A 12,851-nucleotide genomic window follows, 5' to 3' on the forward strand; every position below is an offset into this window, starting at 1 on the left:
CCTACATTTGCCCTTCTGTGAGTCTCCCAGCTTGCCAAGTCATCTATCACTTCCCCCTCTGCTTTCTATTTTCCTTTATGGCTCAAGGCCTCAAGTGTCTTCTTGTTTTCTTTACTTTCCTTTTTCTTTCTCTTTTTTTCCTGCAAGATAGGGTCTTGCTCTGTTGCCTAGGCTGGAATGCAGTGGTGGCAATGCAATCATAGCTCACTACAGCCTCAAACTACTGGGCTCAAGCAATCCTCCTGCCTCAGCCTCCCAAGTAGCTGGGACTATAGGTGTGTATTACCACACCCAGATAATTTTTTTTTTTTAGTAGAAATGAGGTCTCACTATATTACACAGGTTGGTCTCGTCGAACTCCTGGGCTCAAGTGATCCTCTCCGACCTCGGTCTCCCAAAGTGCTGAGGTGGGAGCTACCTCACCCAGCCAATATTTGTGATTTTAATTTTTAAAAATTAAAGACAATTTGGTTAATTTAATTTAATTTATTTATTGATTCATTTTTTTTACTTTATAGCTCACTGTAATGTTGAAAGCCCTTTTTGTTTTCTTCTGTGGGTAGTGGAGTGGAGGGGAGGTGTGGGGTGGGGACAGTGTCTTGCTCTGTTGCCCAGGTTGGAGTGCAGTGGTACAAACATAGCTCACTGCAGCCTTGGATTCCTGGGCTCAAGCAATGCTTCTGCCTCAGTCTTCTGAGTAGCTGGGACTACAGGCGTGAGCCACCATGCTGGCTAATTATCTAAAATTTTTGCGGATACACATGCTTACTATATTGCCTAAGCTGGTCTTGAACCCCCTGGGTTCAAGCGATCCTCCCACTTCAGCCTTTCAAAGTGCTGGGATTACAGGCGTGAGCTATCTCACCTAGCTCCTAATTTTCTTTTCTTTTCTTTTCTTTTTTTCTCCGAGACAGAGTTTCACTCTTGTTGCCCGGACTGGAGTGCAATGGCACAATCTTGGCTCACCACAACCTCCGCCTCTTGGGTTCAAGCGATTCTCCTGCCTCAGCCACCCAAGTAGCTGGGATTACAGGCGTGCATCACCATGCCCGGCTAATTTTGTATTTTTAGTAGAGACAGGGGTTTTCCATATTGGTCAGACTGGTCTCGAACTCCCAACCTCAGGTGATCCACCCACCTCGGCCTCCCAAAGTGCTGGGGTTACAGGCATGAGCCACCACACCTGGCCAATTTTCTAAACATAATTATGTTATTATTGGATTGGTAAGTAGTGTTACGTTAGGACATTTTTCTTTATTTCAGATTTACATGATGGCCATGAGTGCCATTCCCAACACACTTGTGCAGCTAGCATTCTGGGTGTAAATTAAGTTATACCAATTAGATCTATAGGTGGACTATGCAACAAACTAAAACTTTCAGCTACAGCCAACCACTACCAAACATCTACTATCCACAGCGAAATAGCTACTTAGTAATGTCTGCAATGGATGCCTCTGTTTCTAATTGGTATTGGAAGTGACCCAGTTATCCTTTCCCATTTCAATAGTGCTTTCTGTGTAAGTTCATTTGTTTTTGGTTGGTGTACCGAAAATTGAGCTAAAGAGTCTGGAAGATGAGGATAATCCATCAAAACCCAAGGCATCAAGATGACAGTATCAAAATAGAGAATACCCAACCATCAGGGTCCATTTACTGAGCAACTTCTGTTTGCCTGTGCCTCGGGCTGAAAACTAAAAAGTCATAACACCTTTCCTCATGGAGGTTTCAGTTCACTTAGCCAAATCACAACATGTGTATGAGCAACAATTACCAAACAAGACAGTGGAGAGAAAAGCAGCAAGGTCCATCTTCCTGACGCTCTGCAGTATGTGGTGCTTGTGAAATTTCGGCTTCGGTCTCTCTCTTTGGTGTTGAGAATCCATTGCAGCAGTGGCAGCCAAATAGCACAATTCAGTGATGAGACAGTTGTGGCTGTGGCTTCTACAGCTTCCTGATCCTGGCTTTATGATCTCTGAATGGCATTTTGATCAGTATGCCAGGGATCTTTTGATCCTAGTAGTTTATTTTTGGCCTCCTGATCTCCACTTTTCTATCTGTGGCAAAGGAAGCATCATCCTTGATAGACCAGTTCTGCAACATTCTGGGAGTCATGCCAGAGGTATGCCTAGAGCCCACCCCTCCATCTCTTCCAAAAAGTTTCTAAATATCTAATGTAATCTACTGTGTTTAACCCCTTTCTGCTTAAAATACCTAGAGTAGGCAGAGCGAGGTGGCTTATGCCTGTAATCCCAGCACTTTGGGAGGCTAAGGTGGGCAGATCACCTGAGGTCAGGAGTTCCAGACCAGCCTGACCAAAATGGAGAAACCCCGTCGCTACTAAAAAAATACAAAATTAGCTGGGCGTGGTGGCGCATGCCTGTAATCCCAGCTACTCAGGAGACTGAGGCAGGAGAATCGCTTGAACTCGGAAGGCGGAGGTTATGGTGAGCCCAAGATCACACCATTGCATTCCAGCCTGGGCAACAAGAGCAAAACTCCATCTCAAGAAAAAAAAAAACTAGAGTGTTTCTGTTTCCTGCATTGAACCCGGACTAATGAAACTTGTTAGGAATTTGAAGTGTTTGAGAGAATAAGATATATTAAATTTTCAATTACTTGAAATATTTAATAAAAACTAATGAACTACTTATATAATACGCTAAATGTTTAGGGGTTTAATTTTTTTTTTTTTTTTTTTTGAGACGGAGTCTCGCTCTGTCACCCAGGCTGGATAGCAGTGGCCGGATCTCAGCTCACTGCAAGCTCCGCCTCCCGGGTTCACGCCATTCTCCTGCCTCAGCCTCCCGAGTAGCTGGGACTACAGGCGCCGCCACGTCGCCCGGCTAGTTTTTTGTAGTTTTTAGTAGAGACGGGGCTTCACCGTGTTAGCCAGGATGGTCTCGATCTCCTGACCTCGTGATCCGCCCGTCTCGGCCTCCCAAAGTGCTGGGATTACAGGCTTGAGCCACCGCGCCCGGCCAATTTTTTTTTTTTTTTTTTTTTAAGACAGAGTTTTGCTCTTGTTGCCCAGGCTGGAGTGCAATGGTGCAATCTCAGCTCACTGCAACCTCCACTTCCCGGGTTCAAGCAATTCTCCTGCCTCAGCCTCCCAAGTAGCTGGGATTACAAGCATGCACCACTACACCCGGCTAATTTTTTGTATTTAGTAGAGATGGGGTTTCACCATGTTGTTAGGGCTGGTCTTGAACTCCTGATCTCAGGTGATCCACCTGCCTCGGCCTCCCAGAGTGCTGGGATTACAGGCGTCAGCCACTGTGCCTGGCCAGGATTTAATCTTTTACATATAAGTATTTTTAAAAATATAAGTATTAATTGAATATTAATCACAGAACAAGTAAAAATAATGAATCTAATTTCTTATATAACATAGGATTAGATTAATATTTATCAAGATTTGTAAGTTGAGTTTAAGGACTTAAGAAAAACTACTGGGTTTAGTGGCTTACACTTGTAATCCCAGTGAATCAGGAGCCCAAGGCAAGAGGATCATATGAAGTCAGGAGTTCGAGACCAGCTTGGGCAACACGGTGAGACCCTCACTAGAAAAAACACAAAAATTAGCCAGGGGTGGGACATGGTGATGCACAGCTATAGTTCCAGCTACTCAAGAGGCCGAGACAGAAGGATCATTTGATTCCAGGAGTTTCAGGCTGCAGTGAGCTATGATCACACCACTGCACTCCAGGCTGGGCAACAGAGAGACTCCAACTCTAAAAAAAATTAATGTTTTTAAAAAAGAAAAACTAGGTGGGGCATGGTCGCCCAGCCTGGAGTACAGTGGCACAATCTCTGCTCACTGCAACCTCTGCCTCCCGGATTCAAGTGATTCTCCCACTTCAGCCTCCTGAGTAGCTGGGATTGCAGGCACACACTACCACGCTTGCCTAATTTTTTGTATTTTTGGTAGAGACAGGGTTTCACCATGTTGGCCAGGCTGGTCTGGAACTCCTGACCTCAAGTGATCTGCCTGCCTCAGCCTCCCAAAGTGCTGGGATTATAGGCATAAGCCACTGCGCCCAGCCTCACAATATCTAGTCAGTCATAAGACAGACTGACTTGAATTTCACATCTTATTTCTTCTGAAGAAGAGTAAAACCGGCTGGGCGCAGTGGCTCACGCCTGTAATCCCAGCACTTTGGGAGGCCGAGGCGGGCAGATCACGAGGTCAGGAGATCGAGACCATCCTGGCTAACACAATGAAACCCCGTCTCTACTAAAAATGCAAAAAATTAGCCGGGTGTGGCGGCGGGCGCCTGTAGTCCCAGTTACTCGGGTGAGGCAGGAGAATGGCGTGAACCCCGGAGGCGGAGCTTGCAGTGAGCTGAGATCACGCCACTGCACTCTAGACTGGGCAACAGAGCGAGACTCTGTCTCAAAAAAAAAAAAAAGAAGAGTAAAACTGATCAGTCTAACCACAAACATTGAAAAAGCAAGGGAATAGGTTTTTGCAGCCTTAATAAGAAACACTGTTTATTATGGTGCAGGGCACAGAGTAGTGCAGAGCATAGATCACTACTATGTGCAGGGCACTCGACGACTAGTTGATTTCCATGTTATTTCATTTAATCTTCACAACAGCTCTGTAAGTGCTATTATTGACCCCATTTTATGGATGAAGAAATAGAGGCTCAAGCAGGTTAAGAGAGTTGTGCAAGATCACACAAGTAAGAAGTGGTTTTGGGGATTTAAACCCAAATCCATTTTGTTCAAAGCCTATCTTTCCACTGCACCTTCATGCCTTTTAGCGATAAGATACACGGGCCGTGCCTCTGCCAACTCGTGGCTGCCAATATGTAACATAAGCAAGAAGCAAACCTCAGTTATTTTCTTAAGCCACTGGTACGCTTGGAGTTGTTTATTACTGGAGCCTTATCTAACAGAAGTTGGCTGATAATAGCTATCTTTATTTTCTATGTACAGTGGTGTAAACCTTGGAAACTGTTTTAGTATTAATAACTTAGTACAGTGCAAAACATGCTTGGTGAGAACCTCTATTAATTTATACCATCCCCAAACAAGTACTTCTTCTTCTTTTTTTTTTTTTTTTTTGACAGGGTATCGCTCTGTCACCCAGGCTGAAGGGCAGTGGTGCAGTCTTGGTTCACTGCAACCTCCATTTCCCAGGTTCAAGCGATCCTCCCACCTCAGCCTCCTAAGTAGCTGGCACCACAGGTGTGCATCACCATGCCCGGCTAATTTTTGCATTTTTTGTAGAGGCGCGGCTTCACCATGTCGCCCATTCTCTCAAACAAGTACTTTATTTAGACAAATGCTCAACAATGATTGATGCTCTCTGGGGAAGACAATTAATCTGTTGGGGGCATGGCTTTGGCATTCAAATTTGTGGCAACATATATTCCTGTATAAGTATCTAGAGAAGTATATTTTCTTTTCTTTCTTTTTTTTTTTTTTTTGAGGCGGAGTCTGTCTTGCTCTGTCGCCCAGGCTGGAGTGCAGTGGCCGGATCTCAGCTCACTGCAAGCTCCGCCTCCCGGGTTCCCGCCATTCTCCTGCCTCAGCCTCCCAAGTAACTGGGACTACAGGCGCCCGCCACTCGCCCGGCTAGTGTTTTGTATTTTTAGTAGAGACGGGGTTTCACTGTGTTCGCCAGGATGGTCTCGATCTCCTGACCTTGTGATCCACCCGTCTCGGCCTCCCAAAGTGCTGGGATTACAGGCTTGAGCCACCGCGCCCGGCCGAGAAGTATATTTTCTTAAGAGCAACTAGAGAATTTTAAAACTATATTGTCAGATGGGAAATGTAAATAGAGCCCCATATTTTCCTATGTGTATTTGCAAAGTAATTAAGAATTTCTAAGAAACTTACTAGAATTATGACATAACATTATTAACAAGGTGCCCAGGCAAATGCCTATAATTTTTCCTACCCTGGATTTAGTTGAGGCTAAGAAAATGTATACTAAGGTGATAAGCAGTTATTGTATCTATAGAGGTGGAAAACCTGAATAATTCTTTAGAATAGACTGTTTCCTTTGTGTTAGGAAGTCTGCCTAAAGGGGCTCTTCAGTTGCCCAAATTTAAAGCAACACTCGCTTGTCTTGGGAAAAGTTAGAAAGCTTTTTTCTGAATGCAAATATATGTGTGTGTGTGTGTGTGTGTGTGTGTGTGTATGTATATGTGTATGTGTGTATATACACACACATACATATTTCGAGACAGAGTCTCAGTCTGTCGCCAGGCTGGAGTACAGGTACAATTAAAGCTTACTGCAGCCTGGCACTTCTGGGCTCCAGTGATCCTCCCACCTCAACCTCCTGAATAGCTAGAACTACTGGCATGTGCCTCCCTGGCTCTGTGTATGTGTGTTTGTGTGTGTGTGCGTGTATCTGTAAACAGGGTCTTGCTGGTCTCCAAAATACTGGAGACTCAGAGCCAGGGGAAATAATTTTTTTCTCCCCTGGAGTCTTAATTTGATGGAGCAGAAATTAACCTGGAGTGAATTGCAGCTGGTGAGCTGAGTGGCTCCTCGCCACATGGAAACAGATGGGAGGCAAACAAGGAAGGACACCCCGGACGTGGGTCTGGACTGTAAACTGTAAACACATCTAGCAGCCTCCTGGGGACAGGGTGGTGGTACCAGCACCAGCCTGAGAGTGAGTGATCCCAGTACTGTAGAAAAACAATAGGAACATTTTGGAAATTTCACCTGCAAATTCCATAGTGAGTGGACACTAATATTTACTTAGAACAAAACCTGTCATGGACTTATTGTGTGCCACATTACTTCAGTGCAAGAATGGTTACAGAAACCTGCCATCATTGGACAATTTTGATCAACTAGACTAAAAAACAAAAGAAGGAAAGAAAGAAAGAAAGAAAAAGATATCAACTGCAGTAGAGCAACACCTCCTTTACTAGGCTGGGCAGATAGGCAGGATAATTTCTTTCCACCAGCTCTCAGTACCTTATTACTGAACTGTAGTAGTGGCTGATCAAACACGTGCTAACTACCTATCACTTGAAAAGGTTTATTATTTATGCTTACAACTAATAATATATTACCCATGACAGAAGCATCTGCAAGAGGAAAAGGACATTCATGACAAAGCTGAGTATTTGAATTAGTTAAGCACAAATGACAAATGCAGGTTATTATTTTCCTTTTGGTAACGGGTTGACAAACTTTTTCTGTAAAGGGCCAGATAGTAAATATTTCAGGTTTGTGAGCCATTAAGTTTTTTTTTTTTTTTCCCTGAGATGGAGTCTTGCTCTGTCACCCAGGCTGGAGTGCAGTGGCGAGATCTCGGCTCACTGCAACCTCCGCCTCCAAGGTGCAAGCAGTTCTCCTGCCTCAATCTCCCGAGTAGCTGAAACTATAGGCACCTGCCACCACACCTGGCTAATTTTTTGTATTTTTAGTAGAGACGGAGTTTCACCGTGTAAGCCAGGATGGTCTCGATCTCCTGACTTCATGATCCGCCCTCCTCAGCTTCCCAAAGTGCTGGGATTACAGGTGTGAGGCACTGTGCCCAGCAGAGCCATGAAGTCTTTGTTGAAACTGCTCAACTCTGCCTTTGTTGAATAGAAACCAGCCATAGACAATATGTAAACAAGTGGTGATGGCTGTGTTCCAATAAAACTTAAATATGGACACTGAAATTTGAGTTTCATATAGTTTTCACATGCACAAAATATTATTCTCCTTTTGTGTGTGTGTGTGTGTGTGTGTGTGTGTGTGTGTGTGTGTTTTGAGACGAAGTCTCGCTCTGTCACCCAGGCTGGAGTGCTGTGGCCGGATCTCAGCTCACTGCAAGCTCCGCCTCCCGGGTTCACGCCATTCTCCTGCCTCAGCCTCCCGAGTAGCTGGGACTACAGGCGCCGCCACCTCGCCCGGCTAGTTTTTTGTAGTTTTTAGTAGAGACGGGGTTTCACCGTGTTAGCCAGGATGGTCTCGATCTCCTGACCTCGTGATCCGCCCGTCTCGGCCTCCCAAAGTGCTGGGATTACAGGCTTGAGCCACCGTGCCCGGTCTTGTGTGTTTTTTAACCACTGAAAAATATAAAAAACATTCTGAACTCATGGGCATTCCAAAGAACAGGTCATGGGTCAGAGGTCTGTAGTTTGCTGACCCAGTGCTCTCGGTCTAATAAGCTCTGCGATGGTCCTGCAAGTAATATACAAAAGTAATTCTGAGAGATTTTTAGCTCACCTAATCTGGAATACCTTTTACAACAGTAAAGAGGAAAAAACTGTCACATACTCAAAACTTCAAACTAAAAAATTTATCAAAATTAACTTTCTAACATACTTGATAGTAGTAGTAGCATAGAATACCACTATCACTATTAATAAAGAAAGCTAACATTTATATAGGACTCACATATTTGTGATTTGTATAAGAATCACAAAAACGGCCAGGCATGGTGGCTCACGCCTGTAATCCCAGCACTTTTGGGGGGCCAAGGTGGGTGGATCACCTGAGGTCAGGAGTTCAAGATCAGCCTGGTCAACATGGCGAAACCCCGTCTCTACTAAAAATACAAAATGAGCTGGGCGCAGTGGTGTGTGCCTGTAATCCCCGCTACTTGGGAGGCTGAGGCAGGGGAATTGCTTGAGTCCAGGAGGTGGAGGTTGCAGTGAGCCAAGACTGCACCATTGCACTCCAGCCTGGGTGACAGAGCGAGACTCCATCTCGAAAAAAAAAAAAAAAAAAAAAAAGAATTACAAAAACAAAGGTAGCATTTTTAGCAAATAAAGTATGCCTGCAATATGTTTTTATAGGACCTTAAAGAGCCACTTACTCTAATTAGGAAATGTACAATTTGAATTGGAGTTTGATTTTAAAAAGAAAGAACTAGGTAGAAAGAGGAGACAGAAAGTTATAGTAGTAATAGGAAAAGAAAAACATGGTGAAAATACATCTTTTCATAATCAATTTTTTTTTTTTTTGAGACAGAGTCTTGCTCTGTCACCTAGGCTGTAGTGCAGTGGCACGACATTAGCTCACTGCAACTTCTACCCCTCAGGTTCAAGGGATTCTCCTGCCTCAGCCTCCTGAGTAGCTGGGATTACAGGCACATGCCACCACTCCCAGCTAATTTTTTGTATTTTTCTAGAGACGGGGTTTTGCCATGTTGGCCAGGCTGCTCTTGAACTCCTGATGTCAAGTGATCCATCTGCCTCAGCATCCCAAAGTGCTAGGATTATAGACATGAACCACTGTGCCCGGCCCATAATAGATCATTTTAAGAGCTGTTTGCTGTCAAAATCATATTCTATTATTCTCAATAATGGGACAATAAAGATGGAAAGAATTAGCCAAAGATGAAACAAAATGAATGAAAGAATGAGGTGGGCAAGTCATAAAATAAGATTACTAAGACTGTATTATTAGATGAGTTATTTGGGCTTAAAAGGTGGCCATCTTTATTATACCATGAAATAAAGAAACAGGCTGGGTTCAGTGGCTCACGCCTGTAATCCCAGCACTTTGGAAGGCTGAGGCGGGTGGATCACGAGGTCAGGAGTTCGAGACCAGCCTGGTCAGCATGGTGAGACTCCCATCTCTACTACAAAAATAAAAAATTAGCCAGACATGGTGGCGCACACCTGTAATCTCAGCTACTCAGGAGGCTGAGGCAGGAGAATTGCTTGAACCCGGGATGTGGAGGTTGCAGTGAGCTGAGATTGCACCATTGCACTCCAGCCTAGGCAACAGAGACTCCGTCCCAAAAAAAGAAATAAAAAACAATCCTTATACCCATTGTGTGTATTCACTGACAGCAACATGATGAAGTTTCCATAGAAACAACATTCTGCTCACCTAACTTCCCACCTTTTTCAAAGAGCAGTCAGTAAACAGTCAATAATATTCATTTTAACAGATAGCATACTGGTAATAAAGGGAGTTACAGCAGAAATCTGTCCTCAATATAATTTACCAGGGAAGATGAGACAAATATAAATGAAAAATTAAAATACATGGTTTCTTTCCTTTTCAGGGAATATTTATCCCTGAATCAAGTGGAGTAAGGGAACAGAGAATCTTGCAACTGAAATGTTTCTGGAAGTAAACTCCTGTACACAGTGGAATCGAGTGGTAAGCCCGGCCTTTCTAAGTGTCTTTTTACCTAGTAGTAAAAACAAGAATTATCCGCTCAGAAGACAGTAGGGATTGGCACAACAAATGTTGGAAACAGAGTTTCCAGATTAGGAAAGCCATATTTTAGTATAAATTACTCTTGGACTTCCCCCACTCCCAATAATGCCTTTCGAGGACTGGTACTGAAGAGAGATTTTTCTGACTGTGGAGATACAGAGGTATTTTTTCCCCCAGTCATTTGAAAAAAAAAAAAAAAGTTACTGAGTTATAATTTACATACCATACAATTCATCTGCTTTAAGTAGACTATGCCATGATTTTAAATTTATGCACAGTTCTGTAACTATCACCACAGGTGGAGTTTTGAGTAGTAAGCAAATCACTGAAAAATTGTGTCTCGTGATTTCAGCTCTTACAGCAGTTAACTCTTTGAATTTCTTTCTTCTCCCACTCCCCAAGTAATCATTTCCAGGATAAAGTATGATGCTGACACTAATATGAGGGAACTTCAAGAAGTTTATGGAAAAAAATGGTATTAAAAAATAAAAATAAAAACTTTCTTTCTCCATATAAGCTCCATCAAGCTCAAGACACTTCTGTAAGTAAAGATACCAGCCATTTAGTCCACCCCTAAAGAACTCCAGGTCCTGGGAATTTAACCATGTCAGCGTACTCTTTCACTTAAAAAAATTTTTTTTTTTTTTTTTTAGATGGAGTCTCACTCTGTCGCCTAGGCTGGAGTGCAGTGGCATGATCTTGGCTCACTGCAACCTCTACCTCCCGGGTTCAAGTGATTCTCCTGTATCAGTCCCCCAAGTAGCTGATTCCAGGTGTGCACCACCACGCCTGGCTAATTTTTTGTATTTTTTGTAGAGACGGGGTTTCACCATGTTGGCCAGGCTGGTCTTGAACTCCTGACCTCAAGTAATCCGCCTGCCTCGGCCTCCCAAAGTGCTGAGATTACAGGCATGAGCCACCACGCCAGCCCCTTTTCACATTATTATTATTTTTAAAAAGGGTGCCATTTACACATTTTTAAAGATTAAGAAACAAAAAGATATCAGAAGGGGTCAAATAAAGACTGCAAGGTGAATGCCTAATCATTTCCCATCAAACCTCTTGCAAAATTGCCCTTGCTTGATGAGAGGAATAAGCAGGAGCATTGTCATGGTGGGGAACTCTCCAGTGAAGCTTTCCTGGGCAGTTTGTTGTTGTTATTGTTTTGCTAAAGTTTTGGCTTTCTCATAATAAGCCTATCTGCTTATTTTTGTAATAAGCACAAATTATCATTCTTTGGCCCTCCAGAAAGTCAACAAGCAAAATGCCTTGAGCAGCCAAAAAAACTGGTGCCATGATCTTTGCTCTGGGACTGGTCCATTTTTGCTTTGACTGGACCACTTCCACCTCCTGGTATCCATTGTTTTGATTGTGCTTTGCCTTCAGGATTGTACTGGTAAAACCATGTTTCATGCCCTGTTAGAATTCTTCAAAAAAATGCTTCAGGGTCTTGATCGCACTTATTTAAAATCTCCATGGAAAGCTCTGCTCTTGTGTGCAGCTGATCTGGGTGTGCAGTTTTAGTAACCTTTGAGTGGAAATTTTGCTCAGCTTAAATTTTTCAGTTAGAATTGTGTGAGCCAAACCAACTGCAATGTCTATGGTACTGGCTTTGGTTTCTGCTATTGTTGGTCATCTTCTATGAGAGTATGTGAGAAACAAACTTACCCATCCAAACCCAAAGAATGGACTCAGAGACCCAGAGAACTGTGAAAGTGAGACTTTTAATGACAGTCTTGCAAGATTGGGTGTCTGATAGACAAGCACACCCAGCACAGTTTTTTTTTTTTTTTTTTTTTTTTGAGACGGAGTCTCGCTCTGTCGCCCAGGCTGGAGTGCAGTGGCCAGATCTCAGCTCATTGCAAGCTCTGCCTCCCGGGTTTATGCCATTCTCCTGCCTCAGCCTCCCAGGTAGCTGGGACTACAGGCGCCCGCCACTTCGCCCGGCTAGTTTTTTGTATTTTTTTAGTAGAGACAGGGTTTCACCATGTTAGCCAGGATGGTCTCGATCTCCTGACCTCGTGATCCGCCCGTCTCGGCCTCCCAAAGTGCTGGGATTACAGGCTTGAGCCACCGCGCCCGGCCCCAGCACAGTTTTTTTAAATTTAATTTTATTTTTTTGAGATGGAGTTTTGCTCTTGTCGCCCAGGCTGGGGTGCAGTGGCACGATCTTGGCTCACTGCCACCTCTGCCTCCCAGGTTCAAGTGATTTTCCTGCCTCAGCCTCCCAAGCAGCTGGGATTATAGGCACTTGCCACCATGCCCAGATAATTTTTGTATTTTTAGTAGAGATGGAGTTTTGCCATGTTGGCTAGGCTGGTCTCAAACTCCTGACATATGGTTATCCACCCGCCTCAGCCTTCCATGGTGCTGGGATTACAGGTGTGAGCCACTACGCCAAGCCCCAGCATAGTTGGGTTTTTTGAGACGGAGTCTCACTCTGTCAACCAGGCTGGAGTGCAGTGGTGTGATCTCAGCTCACTGCAACCTCCGCTTCCCAGGTTCAGGTGATTCTCCTGCCTCAGCCTCTCGAGCAGCTGGGACTACAGGTGTCTGCCACCATGCCCAGCTAATTTTTGTATTTTTAGTAGAGATGGGGTTTCACCATATTGGCCAGGATGGTCTCTTGACCTCATTCATGATCTGCCTGCCTCAGCCTCCCAAAGTTCTGGGATTACAGGCGTGAGCCACCACACCCGGCCCCCAGC

This window comes from Rhinopithecus roxellana, chromosome 19 (genome assembly GCF_007565055.1).
Source record: "Rhinopithecus roxellana isolate Shanxi Qingling chromosome 19, ASM756505v1, whole genome shotgun sequence".
In the NCBI taxonomy this organism is placed as follows: Eukaryota; Metazoa; Chordata; class Mammalia; order Primates; family Cercopithecidae; genus Rhinopithecus; species Rhinopithecus roxellana.